Source organism: Cervus elaphus, chromosome 8 (assembly GCF_910594005.1).
Source record: "Cervus elaphus chromosome 8, mCerEla1.1, whole genome shotgun sequence".
Lineage (NCBI taxonomy): Eukaryota > Metazoa > Chordata > Mammalia > Artiodactyla > Cervidae > Cervus > Cervus elaphus.
This window is the reverse complement of record NC_057822.1, coordinates 14,063,448-14,078,142: the sequence shown is the minus strand read 5'-3', so window position 1 is coordinate 14,078,142 and position 14,695 is coordinate 14,063,448. Positions and strand designations below refer to the sequence as shown.

Genomic DNA, 14,695 nt, shown 5'->3' with positions numbered 1-14,695 from the left:
ACACTCCCAGACAAATCTAGTACAAAGGGGGAAGAAATTAAGACTAATTAAGACTGAGAGCCTACTTGTGAGACATGTAATAATCTAGGCTGCAGGTCATGATGAAGACCTGAAGTGGAGCAGAAACAATGGGAATGGAGGAGAAAGGAGGCGATCGATGAGATGCTAAGGGTATGGTGATTTGTGGGCAGGGCAGGAAGATGGCAAAGACAACGTTTGAGCCTCTGGCTTGGGTAACAGGGTAAAAGGTGGTGTCATTTGTCAAGATGGGGAACCCAGGAGGAGAAGCAGGTTAGGGGGGAAGTAAAGAGTTGGGTTTAGGGTGTGTTGAGCCTGCTATGCCTGGGGTCATGCAAATAGAGCTGCTTGGTGGCAGTTGGTGGAAGATCTGGGCTGGAGATATGATCTGGGAAAAGTGGTAGTCACTCAGTCGTGTCCAACTCTTTGGGACCCCGCAGACTGTAGCCTGCCAGGCTCCTCTGACCATGGACTTTTCCAGGCAAGAATACGGGAGTGGGTTGCCATTTCCTCCTCTAGAGTATCTTCCCAACCCAGGGATTGAACCCTGGTCTTCCGCATTGCAGGCAGATTCTTTACCGGCTGAGCCACCAGGGAAGTGACCAGTAAAGAGGTGAAAGTTAAAGACCTGGGAACAGATTAAACCTGGGAAGGAGCTTGAAGATAGGAAGGGAAGACAGCTAAGAGCAGAGTCACAAGGAGCAAAGATGAACGAGGAGAGCAGCCAGTACCCAGAGTGCTGGTCTCAGGGGGAGGAGGAGAACCAGGGGGCTGTGGTCTGACAGAAGCCTCAGGAGGGAGAGTTTAAAGAAGTGGGTCGTCAAAGTGCCAAGTGGTCAGAATGTCTGCAGAGGGCAAGAAGGGATGGCCTGGAGATGGTGTTCGGGATTTGGCAACTAAGAAGCCATTGATGACTGTGACGGCAGTGGAGTGGTTGGGCCGAAGGCAGGGTGCAGGGGCTGAGAAATGATCGGGCAGGGAGGATGGGTGGTGGGTGTCAACTCTCCCTGGGACTGGGGCGTGGGAACAAGGAGAGAGCTCGTCCCAGGGCAAAGAGTGTGTGTCAAACAAGATTCCACGGGAAGGCCTGGCGGCGGGCTAGAGACCCAGGTGTAGCTCAGGTCTTCTTCTGGGTGCAGAAGGGTCTGGGAAGGACTCAGATGCCCTGTGCTGTCTTGTTTGTGGAGTCTGAATGAAAGCCCCTCCTAGGGGCCAGCGGAGGGAAGTTGCCCCGAGAGGAGGCCCTGGTTTTGAGGTTGGGTTTTGCTGGGTTTCCCCCACTCTGCATCTAGTTTCCTTGATCCACCGATTATCTCAGGCCGGTTTTGCTGAATGACTCAGGAGTTTAAGCAAGCTTTGCTTACTCGGTTTCACAGCTCTGGGGGAGGGGCGATCGGATGCTTTCCTGATAACTGGGAAACAGTCATTAGATACTGAAAGGAGGACAATTAGGCCTCAGCTTCAGGGGTACAGAGAGAGGGAGGGAGAGAGAGATGGGGGTAGGGGGGGAGAAAAAGGAAAAAAAAGGGAAGGCTCTCTAAGCAGGAAAGAATTTCAGCGCCTGGACCTGGAAGCAAACAGTTGATTTTGGGCTCCATAGTCTCTCTGCCTCCTGCTGTGTCTTAATGCAAATAACAATATGCAACAGGTAGCGAGTGCTTTCGCCCTCACCAGACGCTGTTCTAAGGGCCTAGGGGCTTTCTCTCTGAAGTCTATTACTCTGATGATTCTGTTTGACACGAGGAAGTTGAGAGTTAGGGAGGTGAGGTCACTTGCCTGGGGCACCCAGCCAGTAACTGGAAGTTCTGCGACGTGACTGCCAAAAACCTGTGTTCTCTACCCCGTGCGACTCTGCACTTCTGAGGCTGTGACTAGGTGACCCACAAGGCGGTGGGATTGGCCAGGGGCCTCCGCAATGAAGCTCTCAGCAAATGCCTGGAAAACAAGCTTCTCTCCGGCTCGGGTTTCTGCTGCGAAGGAAGGGACAGGATCCTCTCAGCTTGTTCTGAGGCTCCTTGTCACCTGAGACACCCTTCCAGAGCTCCCTCCCCCGAGCGTCTAAGCTCAGGGATAAAGGGCCTATTCACCGGGCCTCCCATAGCTGGTCTGGAAGTGGCCGGGCAGCAGCCGGCGGTTAGTCCCCCTCCTCCAGCCTTGCCCCTCCCTCTGGACTCGACACCTGGTATCTCTTTCTCGTGTCCCTGAGCCCAGGGCGCCTGAGGCCCACACGCGGTATCGCTTTCTGTCTGAACTGTCCCCCAAGCAGGCACACTTTTGTGTGCTGCCTGTCCCCCGCCAGTGCTCTGTTCCAAGGGTTCCTGTGGAATCCAGGCTCCGGTAAACACCCAAAGAGGAGGAAGCGGGCCAAGCCATGAGCCTGCGATTGCATCAGGACTGACGCACTCCCTGCCTTTTCCCCCACCTCGGTCTCCAGGGGAGCCCTTGGGGCCCGGCCCAGGCCCTTTCCACCTTCATTCAGCCCAGGAGAGAGGCTCAGGCCAAGGTGAAGAAGGGGTTGCTGGGGAGGGAACGCAGATTAAACTGCTCTCTCCTTAGCTTGGGAGAGAAACAGCCCACACATGTGAAAGATAGAGGCGATGCAAAGGTGGAGTGGTCAGAGGGGAGGGTCCCAAGAGGCTGGGAAAGTAATGTTTATGGAGTTTCTACTGAGTGCCACATAATAATGACAACAGTAACATCTGACTTAGGGAAACATCAGGCACTAGATCAGGTGATCCTGTAATAAGAAGTAACTAGCACATTTGGTCTGGGGGTGCTATATGGTTCACCTGTCTCATCCCATCTAATTCTCACATCACTGTGTGTTGCATGATTATAATGATTCTCTTTTTTTTCTTTTAAATCGGAGGATGATTGCTTTACAATGTTGTGTTGGTTTCTGCTATACAACAACATGAATCAGCTAGAAGTATACATATGTCGCCTCCCTCAAACCCACCCCCATCCCATCCCTCTAGGTCATCACAAAGCACCAAGCTAAGCTCCCTGCATTATACAGCAGCTTCCCACTAATTAGCTGTTTTACACATGGTAGTGTACATATGTGTCTGTGCTACTCTCTCAATTCGCCCCACGCCCCCACTGTGTTCACAGGTCCGTTCTCTATGTTCTCTATGCCCGTGTCTCTGTTCCTGCCCTGCAAATAAGTTCATCGGCACCATTTCTCTAGATTTTATATATATGTGTTAATATACAATATTTTTCTCTTTTTGACTTATTTCACTCTATTTCAGAGTCTAGATTCATAGGATGATTCTTTTACACGTGAGGAAAGTGAGACTCAGAGGGTTTAAAGTCCAGAATTATGTCACAGTTGGGCATTGGAGCAACAGGCTTTGGATCAGGTTCTGTGTGTTCTTTGATTCATCATTCTATAGTAATTGATGTAATTTTTCTCAACAGGAGTAGGGCAGTTATTACTAGCTTTGGTTTATAGATGGTGAAACTGAGCCTCAGATAAGTGAGTTGACATGTCTGAGATCCACAGTGCAAATCTCAACTCTTGTCACCCTTAATTTCAGCCGAATTCATGCTGCATTCTTTGGGCCCAAGAAGAAGGAACTCTTGCTAGAGTGTTTCTGAGAGTCCTTGTCAATGCAGTGTGAGCTTCTTTCTCCCCTCCCTACAAGGTCACCTCTCTGGGCAGTGATAGAATCGACACCTGCCTTGGTGAAGTCACTTGTCACGCTAGCTAGTGGTCATCTGCTGACCCAACTTTCCCTCTAGACTGCCAACTTTCTGAGGGCCAATTCTGGCTATTCACTCATCTCTCTGAACCGCTAGTGCCTGGCCCAGAGGAGGGTTTGTTGGGATGAATAAATGGATTCAATTGAGGAGCTGAGATTTGAACCTAGGTCTTTTGGGCTCCGGCAGAGCCATTCCCACGCTCTCACCCCGCTGCAGGTCCCCCTCAGCAGTGAGGCCTAGTTACACAAGCCGAAAAGCAAACAGCCAAGGCAGGAGGTGAGCTGATTTAGAATCCTTTCCCTCTCCTCCCCTTTCCTTTTCCAGAAGTCAAGGAGAAACATGAAAAACTCCAATGTGCCCTGAACCAGTCTCAACCCCCCAAGTCAAGGAATGCAAAGGTGAGGAGTTGCCATGGTAACAGCAGAGCCAGGTGTGCTGGTGAATACTCAGTTCCTGCAGGGAAGTCATGCCTGGTGCTTGTCTGAGGATTTTATGATTTCTGGTTATAGGGGAGCCGCATTTCATTTGTTTCTCTTAATGGGACCTTACAGGAGACTTTTGCTTTTCATTGCTTCCATTTGCTTCTAAGTGGAAAGGGAGAGGAAAAAAAAAAAAATACCCTCCCCACCTGCTCAGAGAAATGCCAAAAAGCACCAGCATTCCCATTAGAGGCTCTGCCACTGCTGGTCATGAAACCCCATCATCACTTAAATCGCTCTATTTTAAAGGTTTGTGAAAACTGCACCAAATTGATTTTTCCCATATCACTTCTATCTGTTATTTCTGTGGTTTCTCTTCTTCAGTGCTGCATTTCCTGGGAGCAAGAGAGCAAGTCTACATGGAAACTTGAGGTACTCTGATGTGGTTTGGGAACCAAAAAATAATTGCTTAAGAGGTTACCAAATTGTTTTTTTCCCCCCTTTTACTTACTGACATACTTATTTATTTTATTTTTTTTAACCTTGGGTCTGTTGAAAGGGCTCTGGCTCACAGAGTGCAAACTTAACTTAGCTTCAGGTCATGATCACTGCTGAGCAGAGATCTTATAAACACAAGGATGGAAAGAGCCTTAGAAGTCACCTGGCTCAGAGGTCCCCGAAGTTTAAAAAGTGGGGAAGGGGATCCAGATATGGTTGCTAGCTTTTAGTTTGGCCAAACAAAAACATTAAAGAAAAACAACTATCATTTACTACAACCACTACTTCATGAAAGGAAGGATATTTTAATAGGGAAAAAGGTAGGAAGAGTATACTGTCAGAATGAAAGCTTGTTCCTTAAACTGAATAAATTTAGCATCTGAAATTTACCTTTTTTGTTTTTGAAATTTACCTTTTTATCCTTAATTTTCTGCTGTCTCCATCCACAAGCACTAGTCTTAGCATAGACATTTGAGAAACCACCGGTTTGGTTTACTGTTTGCACCAGTAGTTCTTGGAGATGGTGTCTTGGGCTCTGCTTCCTTACTTCTAGTGGCTAGAATGTTCATTACCTTCCCTTTTTGGATAACTGAACCTGTTTCTTCTTTTTCCTCTCCTCTCTCTTGCCTGCCCTTCTTCAGGTTGGTTATTGTCCCCCTTATATTCTCCCTTATCTCCCCTGCAGTTACAAATGCTTTTGTAGCATTTATCCTACACTGTTGTACTCGCTGGGTGATACATCCATGGACAACTAGACTGTCAGTTTCTTGGGGGCAGGGTCTACATCAGTTTGCTATTGGATCCTCTGGTTCATCACTGGTAGACGCTCATTACTAATTGTTGACTGAAGAAATGAACTTCTATCCACCAGACTAATGATATCATGAAATAATTGTAATAATAATCATGAAAATAACACAGTAATTGGGACTTCCCTAATGGTCCAGGGGTTAAGACTCTGCTCCCAATGCAGGGGGGCCAGTTTGATCCTGGTCAAGGAACTAGATTCCACATGCAAGAGTTTGCATGATGCAACTAAAGACCCAGTGCAGCCAAATAAATAAATGGTGGGTATGTGTTTGCATGCTCATCTGTGTCTGACTCTGTGACCACATGGATTGTAGCCCACCAGGCTCCTCTGTCCATGGAATTTTCCAGGCAAGAACACTGGAGTGGGTTGCCATTTCCTATTCCAGGAAATAAATATTTTAAATAACTATTTTTTAAAAGTGTACTATAGCCTAAGCACTTTGTGTGATTTAAATCAGGGTCAGGCTTTTATGTTAGGGCATTTGGAATAAGATGAAAATGATAATCTATGCAGCATGGTGCTTTAAAAGGAACAGTTTCTCTGGGAATTTATCCTACAGAATTCCACTAAAAGGAATCCAAGATGTATGTGCAGAAATATCCATTCCAGTACTGCTTGTGTTAGCAAAAAAATGGAAACAATCCAAGTATCTATCATTAAGGAACCTGTTAAATTATAGTTTAGCCATACTACATAGGCAGCCTTTAAAAGAATAATGTAGATCTAAATGCAACTGACATGGGAAACTATCCAAGGCGTATTGCTAAGAGAAACAATCCCATTTCTATTAAACATGCACACATGTGTTCATATAGGAATACACCAAAAAATATGAATGTACAGAGAAAGATAGGGAGGACCAATATAATACAAATTGTTAATGGTTTTCTTTCTTTAGGTATGATTATGGGGGACTTTTACTTTATTAAGCATTCATCTCTATAATTTAAAATTTTTTTATAAGAAGCATGTATTATTTTTTAACAGCCTTATTATTATCATTGACCACACCACTAAGCTTTTAGGATCTTAGTTCCCAGATCAGAGACTGAACCGGGCCCTGGCCATGAAAGCACCGCCTCCTAAACACTGGACTGCCAGGCAGTTCCCCTGGCAGCCTTAAAGTAGAATTTACATATTATAAAAGGTGCATATAATTTTTAAGGCTGGGGCAGGGAGTTAGAACAAAGCTAGAAGGAATGGCTTCTGACACCGAGGCTAATCTAATCTTTAGTTCTTTTGTTCGTCCTGTTCCCATCACCACAATGGGTCCTCCACCCTCCTCAGGCCCTCTGGTGGCTCAGTGGTAAAGAATCTGCCGACAATGCAGGAGACTTGGGTTCAATCCCAAGCCCTGGGTTGGGAAGATTCCCTGGCAACCCACTCCAGTATTCTTGCCTGGGAAATTTCATGGATAGAGGAGCCCAATGGGTTCTAGACCATGGGGTAACAAAGAGTCGAACACAACCTACCGACTAAACAACAACCCTCCTCAGGCCCTCAATATCTTTAAGTGGCCTGGGAAACTCGTTTTCTTTATCTGGGCCTATGAGAGGCTATACTAGATGACTTATGAAGTTTTTTCCAACATTAACTCTGGTTAGTTTGCAGCCCTTCTGTTCTTTCTGTCCTACCAAAATTGATTTTTAGGGAGGGGCTGATAATCCCATTCTCATTATTTAATCCATGCAAATGGCTGGTAAGACCCAGTTTTCCCCTCTTGTGATATTTGCATTGTAATAAAAGATAAGCTACAATTTTGGCTTTCAGCCAAGAAGAAACCTTCAATTGTGTAGTTTATATGTACACAAGCTGAGGACAGAGTAGGTGATATGTTGATGCAGGCAGGGCAGAAAGCCACTGTGAGGGCAAAAAGTCAAGATTCCGGCCATGGCACCTGATAGAACTAAGACAACTGTGCACCACTGGGGAAGGAATCCTCTCAGTTTCACAGTGCGACTTTGGTGGTGGTGGCGGTTTAGTCACTAAGTCGTGTTCGACTCTTGCGACCCCACGGACTGTAGCCCGCCAGGCTCCTCTGCCCATGGGATACTCCAGGCAAGAATACTGGAGTGGGTTGCCATTTCCTTCTCCAAATGTGACCTTGATTGGCCCATTTAACCTGGTACTTTGAAGTCTCAGTGTGTAGAAACATTATCATGGTCAGAGAGCATATATTAAACATTTATAGACAGGCTTCCCTCATAGCTCAGTTGGTAAAGAATCCACCTGCAGTGCAGGAGACCCTGGTTCAATTCCTGGGTCGGGAAGATTCCCTGGAGAAACGATAGGCTACCCACTTCAGTATTCTTGGGCTTCCTTTGTGGCTCAGCTGGTAAAGAATCCGCCTCCAATGTGGGAGACCTGGATTCAATCCCCGGGTTGGGAAGATCCTCTGGAGAAGGGAAAGGCTACCCACTCCAGTATTCTGGCCTGGAGAATTCCATGGACTGTATAGCCCATGACCTTCACTTTCACAGACAATCTAAGTCATTTCAAAAGAAGTTGCCGTAATGAAGAGTTTACACCGTTAAACCAACATCCCTCATGGAGGTAGATCATAACCACATTTGATCTCATTTGAGAAGCAGATGGTGTAGAGGTTGAGGGTATGGGGCTCAGGACAGATACTCTTCCTATTCAAATCCTGCCTCTATCACATATTCGCTGGGTGACTTTGGTCAAGTGGCCTCTCTGTTGTTCACCTCAGATAATAATTTCCACCTTCTAGGACTGTTGTGAAATTAAACTCCTTAATACCTATAAGCCTTCCCAGGTGGCTCAGTGGTAAAGAATCCGCCTGCCAATGCAGCTGCCGCAGGAGACCCTGGTTGGACCCCTGGGTAGGGAAGATCCCCTGGAGTAGGCAAACCCACTCCAGTATTCTTGCCGACTCAGGGATCGAACTCAGGTTTTCCGCGTAGCAGGCAGACGCTTTACCATCTGAGCCACCAGGGAAGCCCATACCTATAAAGGGCTTACAACAATGGTGCCTCGCACATAGTAAGTGTTAGCTGTGAGCATCATTACCTCCCAATCACTGCATTCGCTGTGTAGGGAAATTTGCTAGACTACTTCCAACAGCACTTGTTTCACTTCTTGATAAATTCTTTGGTATTTTCCAACTGCCCAGCGGGGAAACTAAGTCTCGAGGTTATCAGGGAACGCTGTGAACTGAACCGAGCAGTAAGGGCAGCGCCAAACTTAAAGTACTGGCTCGGAGTCCTCCCCTGACTCTCAGCACCGCCTTCCCGGGGCCTCAGTTGCCCCATCTTTACTAAGATAAAATAAGGAGGTTGAGCTATGTTTCTCAACTTTTCCCTCTCCCTCGCTGCCAGTTCCTGCAGTCCTTTTCTTTCTGGATTTCTGACTGAAATCCAGTAACACCTGACGGCGGTGGAGAGGGGGATCCTGACATCTGATGGGCAGCGGGGAAGGATCCAAAAGGAGGCTGGGGCCTTGCAGAGCACCCAGGCCCAGCCTTGATTCAGCGGCAGCTTTCCCGCTCCTACCCGCACCGGGGGAGGGAATTTCTGACCCGCGGACCCATCCCGGGAGCCAGCCTGGACGTCTCCCGAAATTCACAGCTCCTCTCCCTCCACACCCGGCTCCCTCTAGCAGCACACGCCAAGGCTCTTCGGTTAGGAGCTGCCGAAGACCGACTGCAGTCCGAGGGCGGACCGCCAGGGTCTGCGCTACTCGCGGAGGCTTCCCGAAGAAGCTGATTGACAAGGGAAGGGGCGGGGTAGTAGGTGCCCGCAGCCCGCGGCAACCCGCGCCCTGCCTCCTCGGCCTCCGCCCCTGTAAAGAGGGCTGTAAAATTCCGGAAGAGAGATTAGAGGCAGGGGATGGGTGGGGCGGTGAATCAGTACATTCTTTCCTCCTCCTGCCTCCCCCTCCCCCGTTATCACTTTGGGGAGGGTTGAGTCCTCTCTTGGCCTTCTCCTGACCGGTGCACTGGCAGGGTCCAGACGCGCTAAGCAGTGCTGGGCAGGGACCTCCCAAGCTCAGCTGAATTTTCTGGAGCCCAGACCGCTCACTTTGCAGCTCATGACCCCGTTTGGTTTCGGGTTGGGGAATTGGTCGTTGCTTCCCATTGGGTCCTTTCCACAGAGTAGTTCACTGGCCTGTCTGTGCATTTGTCAGTAGCCCGCATGTATTTTTAGGCAAGCCCCGGCTCTGTCTTTTCCCCCTAAAACTTCGCAGTATAGGCATACTTTATCTCCTGATAGCTAGGCAGAGAGGTTAGGTAATATGCCCAAAGTCACACAGTGGCAGAGTCAGGAATAATCCCAGCTCTGTTGGTTCTCTAGATTTCCTACCAAACCATGCAGCTTCCTTAACTTGAAGATTTTGAAAGGCAACATCTATTAGGGGATAGGGGATTAACATGTATGGACTATCTCCTACCATGCTGGGTACTTTAAATATGTCTTTAAAGACTGAAAGCCGTTCAATCTGTCGGACTCTTTGCAACCGAACTATACAGTCCATGGAATTCTCCAGGCCAGAAAATTGGAGTGGGTAGCTGTTCCTTCTCCAGGGGATCTCCCCAACCCAGGGATCAAACTCAGGTCTCCCAAATTGGAGGCGTATTCTTTACCAGCTAAACTACCCAGGGAAGCCTTTAAGGATTTATTTTTTCACAGCAACCCCCTGAGATAGATATGATCATCACTGCCCTGTTACACAACAGGCAACTTTAAGGTGTTTTTTTTTTTTTTTTTTGATATGGATAATTTTGAAAGTTTTTATTGGATTTGTTACAATATTGATTCTGTTTTATGTTTTGGGGTTTTGGCCAGGAGGCATGTGAGATCTTAGCTCCCGGACAAGGAACCAAACCTGCACCCCCTGCATTGGAAGGTGGGGTCTTAACCACTGGACCACGAGGAAAGCAACTTTAGAAGTTGGGAATTTGTGGGGCTGAGCTGGGATTCCTGTAGAGTAATAGTGTAAAACCACAGTTAATGTCTGTGTAGTGCTTGGCAGTTTACAGAGCATTTTCAAGATCTTCATTTCAGAGCTATCCCATTTCACAGATGAGGACAGAGGTTCATTCCTGAAGTTAAGTCATCTGTTCAAGATCACAAAACTGCAGAGCCTGCAGTTTTGAAATAAACTCTATAGAGTCAGTAGTAGCGAAGCTCATGCCCTTTACTCATCTCACAGTTCCATATACCACTCTAACGATTGTAATAGTATCTATCGTTTATTGAACACTTTCTATGTGTCCAGTATGGTGCTACCTGAATTATATACACTAGACCTGTAATGCTCAAAACTATGTCATGAGGTAAGTACTGTTTCCTTTTCCATTTTACAAATGGAGAAATCGAGACTAGATGAAGTAACTTCCCAAAGTTACAAAGCAATAAAATGCCAATGCAAGGATGCCTGCTGAAACAGTCTAGGGTCTCACAGTGGGAACCAGGCACCTGCGTTGTGCCCCCACTTCTATGTAAAACCACTTCCCTAAGGGTCTCGGTTTCTTCGCCACACTACCGTTATTTCTTTCTCCAACCCCTGTGTGTGGCAGGCCCACACAGCTCCTGCTCTCAAGGAGCTAATGCTTCATAAAATCATTTGAGAAGACCGCCAAATTTGCCTCACAGGGGCACTGGAAGGATTAATAAGCTAATGGCACTTGGAATGCTTCAGCAAAGGCGCTGGATAGACTCAGAGCACTTATTATGTGTAAAACTCACTGCCAAGGGTGGTTCACACTGTAATAAGGGGCCTGCAGCCCAGTTCCTGATCTGTTTGAGGTGTGCAGCTTTCCTTGGGAAACCATTTGCATAAGGTCATTCATGTTCGAGCATTTCCCTACTGTCCTGGGAGTGTGGGGAGTTGGTGATGCCATGGTCTCAGGCCTTTTTCTCCCAGAGGAGGGTGTTGCCAACATCTTAGAAGGGATTCCAGCTTAATTTGACACACACCAGTTATTGACGAGAGTCGGAGGCTAACCTCATGCTTATGTAGGCTTCAGAAGCAGACACGGGCTGAATCCTGCTTCTGTCACTTTGTCTCTCTAAGCCTCCAATCTCTTTTTATTATTTGGCTGCGCCATGCACCTTGCAGGATCTTTGTTCCCTGCCCAGGAATTGAAGCCCTTGGTAGTGAAAGCGTGGAGTCCTAACCACTGGACTGCCAGGGAATTCCGTCCAATTCCTTTGAAAACGAGGATGACAACCACTTCCTCACAGGGTTATTTTGAAGAGTAAACTTGATAATATATTTTAAAACACCTTGTGCAGGCTTAGAATAGAGTAGATGCTTAATAAATAGTACCTGTTATGATGGCTATTAATATTTTTATGTTGTTATTACATTATTAACTGACATTTTAGGGCTGGACTGAGAGCTGGACAGGGGGAAGATTCGTTTGTTTACTCAACAGTCTGCTACACTGCCTCAAGTAACACAGTCTAAATATGGGAGAACATGAAAATAGGCATTTATAATACATGTGATACAGGCTATGATAGGGGATTGCATAAGGTGTTTTGGGACTTCAACAGAAGAATCAATAACCAGGAGACTCAACAAAAGTTTTGCAGAGCAGGTAGTTCTCTGTTTCAAACATGTGCTTTGAGGAAGTAGAAAATGCTGTCTGCTGGAGCCAGGTAGAATGTGAGAGCTGAGCCTGTGTTCTTCACCCAAAGGGCCTGGATTCTGATCTGCAACCCCTCTTGCTTCAAGGCCTCTCAACTCCCACACAGCCCACCAGCCAGCTTTGCCCCGGAATATCTATCTCCTCCTTCCCTGGTGGCTCAGATGGTAAAGCGTCTGCCTACAATGCAGGAGACCTGGGTTCGATACCTGGATTGGGAAGATCCCCTGGAGAAGGAAATGGCAACCCACTCCAATATTCTTGTCTGGAAAATCCCATGGACAGAGGAGCCTGGTAGGCTACAGTCCGTGGGGTCGGGTCGCAAAGAGTCGGACATGACTGAGTGACTTCACTTTCACTTTTTCTGGGCCACCTACTGGTGGTGAACATCCTGGGATCTGTGCTGTGGTGTGAGGTGGCTGAGTCATAAAACCTTTCCTTTTACTGCTAAACTGTAATGGATGCCTTCTTGTCAAGAGCAAAGTCCCAGGTCGACCTTGTGGGGAAGGTGTACTTCTTCTGCTTCTCCCCACAGGGCCAAGTGAATATGTGTGTTGGGGTGAAGAGGTTGGGGAGAGGCAGCCCAAGGGGCAGGAGTACCTTCTAGATAGGTGCCTGACTGACTCACAAGCTGGAATCAAGATTGCCAGGAGAAATATGGGCTTCCCTGGTTGCTCAGTGGTAAAGAGTCTGCCTGCAGTGTGGGAGACATGGGTTCAATCCCTGGGTCAGAAATAGCAACCCACTCCAGTATTCTTGCCTGGGAAATCCTATGGACAGAGGAGCCTGGTGGGCTACAGATCATGGGATCACAAAGAGTTGGACACAACTGAGTGACTAACACTTGCTTGTTATGAGAGAAATATCAACAACTTCAGATATGCAGATGATACCACTCTAATGGCAGAAAGCAAAGAGGAACTAAAGAGCCTCTTGATGAAGGTGAAAGAGGACAGTGGAAAAGCTGGCTTAAAACTCAACATTCCAAAAACTAAGATTATGGCATCTGGTCCCATCACTTCGTGGCAAATAGATGGGGAAAAAAGTGAAAAACAATAACATTTTCTTGGGCTCCAAAGTCACTGAGGACGGTGACTGCAGCCATGAAATTAAGACGCTTGCTCTTTAGAAGAAAAGCCATGACAGACGGGCACAGCATTTAAAAAAGCAGAGAGACATCACTTTGCCAACAAAGGTCTGTATAGTCAATGCTATCGTTTTTCCAGTACAGATGTGAGAATTGGACCATAAAGAAGGCTGAGCACCAAAGAATGCTTTCAAACTATGGTGCTGGAGAAGAGTCTTGAGAGTCCCTTTGACAGCAAGGTGATCAAACCAGCCAATCCTAAAGGAAATCAACACTGAATATTCATTGGAAGGACAGGTGGTGAAGCTGAAGCTCCAATACTTTGGCCACCTGATGTGAAGAGGGGACTCATTGGAAAAGACCTGATGCTAGGACTGAAGACAAAAGGAGAAGGGGACCACAGAGGATGAGACGGTTGGAGGGCATCACTGACTCAATGGACACGAGTTTGAGCAAACTCAGGGAGATGTTGAAGGACGGAGAAGCCTGGCGTATTGCAGTTCATGGGGTTGCAAAGAGTAGGCCACTTCTTAGCGTCTGAATGGCAATTCTGAGAAGATGAGGCTTCCCCGGGTGAAGGAGGAGGACAGAGCTCCTTGCCCCTTTCCCCCAGCTCTCAAGGGTAAGCCTCCAGTGCTTCTTTCCTGCTGCCATCCGGCAGTGGCCCAGACCAATCTCCCAAGTCACTGGTGACCACATCTTCCAAACCAAAACTCCTAATTCATGGTCCGACAAAGAATTTCTGCCCACCTTCTAAATGCAAGAGAGAATACTGAGAGCTCTAGAATAATCCCTGTCTTTAAATTCAGGGTCTTCTCTTTATCACGCATTTTTCATATATAATGAAAAGAGCCCCATGAGGTAGCTGATAATCATTTTCATTTAATAGTTGAAAATACGCAGAGAGGAAATAACTTGTCCAAGATGCTATCTCCCGGAAGTTTGAATTTCGATCTCCTACTCGGATTCCTAGGTCTGCGCGCGCGCGGGCGCGCGCGTGTGTATGTGTCGCGGGCGGGGAGTGAGGGTAGGGGCACGCAGAAATATCCTGAGCAATTGCAGACGCACACGCCATTTATTTGGGGCCTCGAGAAAGGGCAGCCAAGAACTGAGCTGCCCGGGTTCTCACTTCTGGGTTGGAAATCCCCGAGTAAAGGGCTCGTCCCATCAGGGGCTGGCCTCAGGCCTCACGGCCGGGTCGCGGGAAAACACCCTTCGACCTTGAGGGTCACCCCGCGGCCTCCGGCCCTTGCTCAGCCCAGGTGCGGATGGGCGGGCCACGGCGTGGGCGAATGACTCCCCCGGTCTGGTTCTGCCCAGCCCCCCTCCCTTCCCTGTCACATGGACGCGCCTTCCGCAGCCAGAAGTGCTGAACGGAACGAACCACGATGGAGGAGCGGGGGAGGCGCCCAGGGCAGTGGGTCAGCGCCCCGCGGGGCAGGTGGGCGGGCCCCACCGCCTCGAGCCGGCCCGCCAGCCAGTCAGCAGGCGCGGGGGGCGGGCCGGCGGGCGCGCGCGCGCGCGCCGCGCCCCGCAGCGCC

At 48.0% G+C, this 14,695-nt stretch overlaps 1 pseudogene; it reads right to left on the bottom strand.

The window, feature by feature from the left end:
- LOC122698181 overlaps positions 1-9,551 on the bottom strand; it is a 37,976-nt pseudogene extending 28,425 nt beyond the window's left edge.
- Between the last annotated feature and the right edge of the window lie 5,144 nt (positions 9,552-14,695).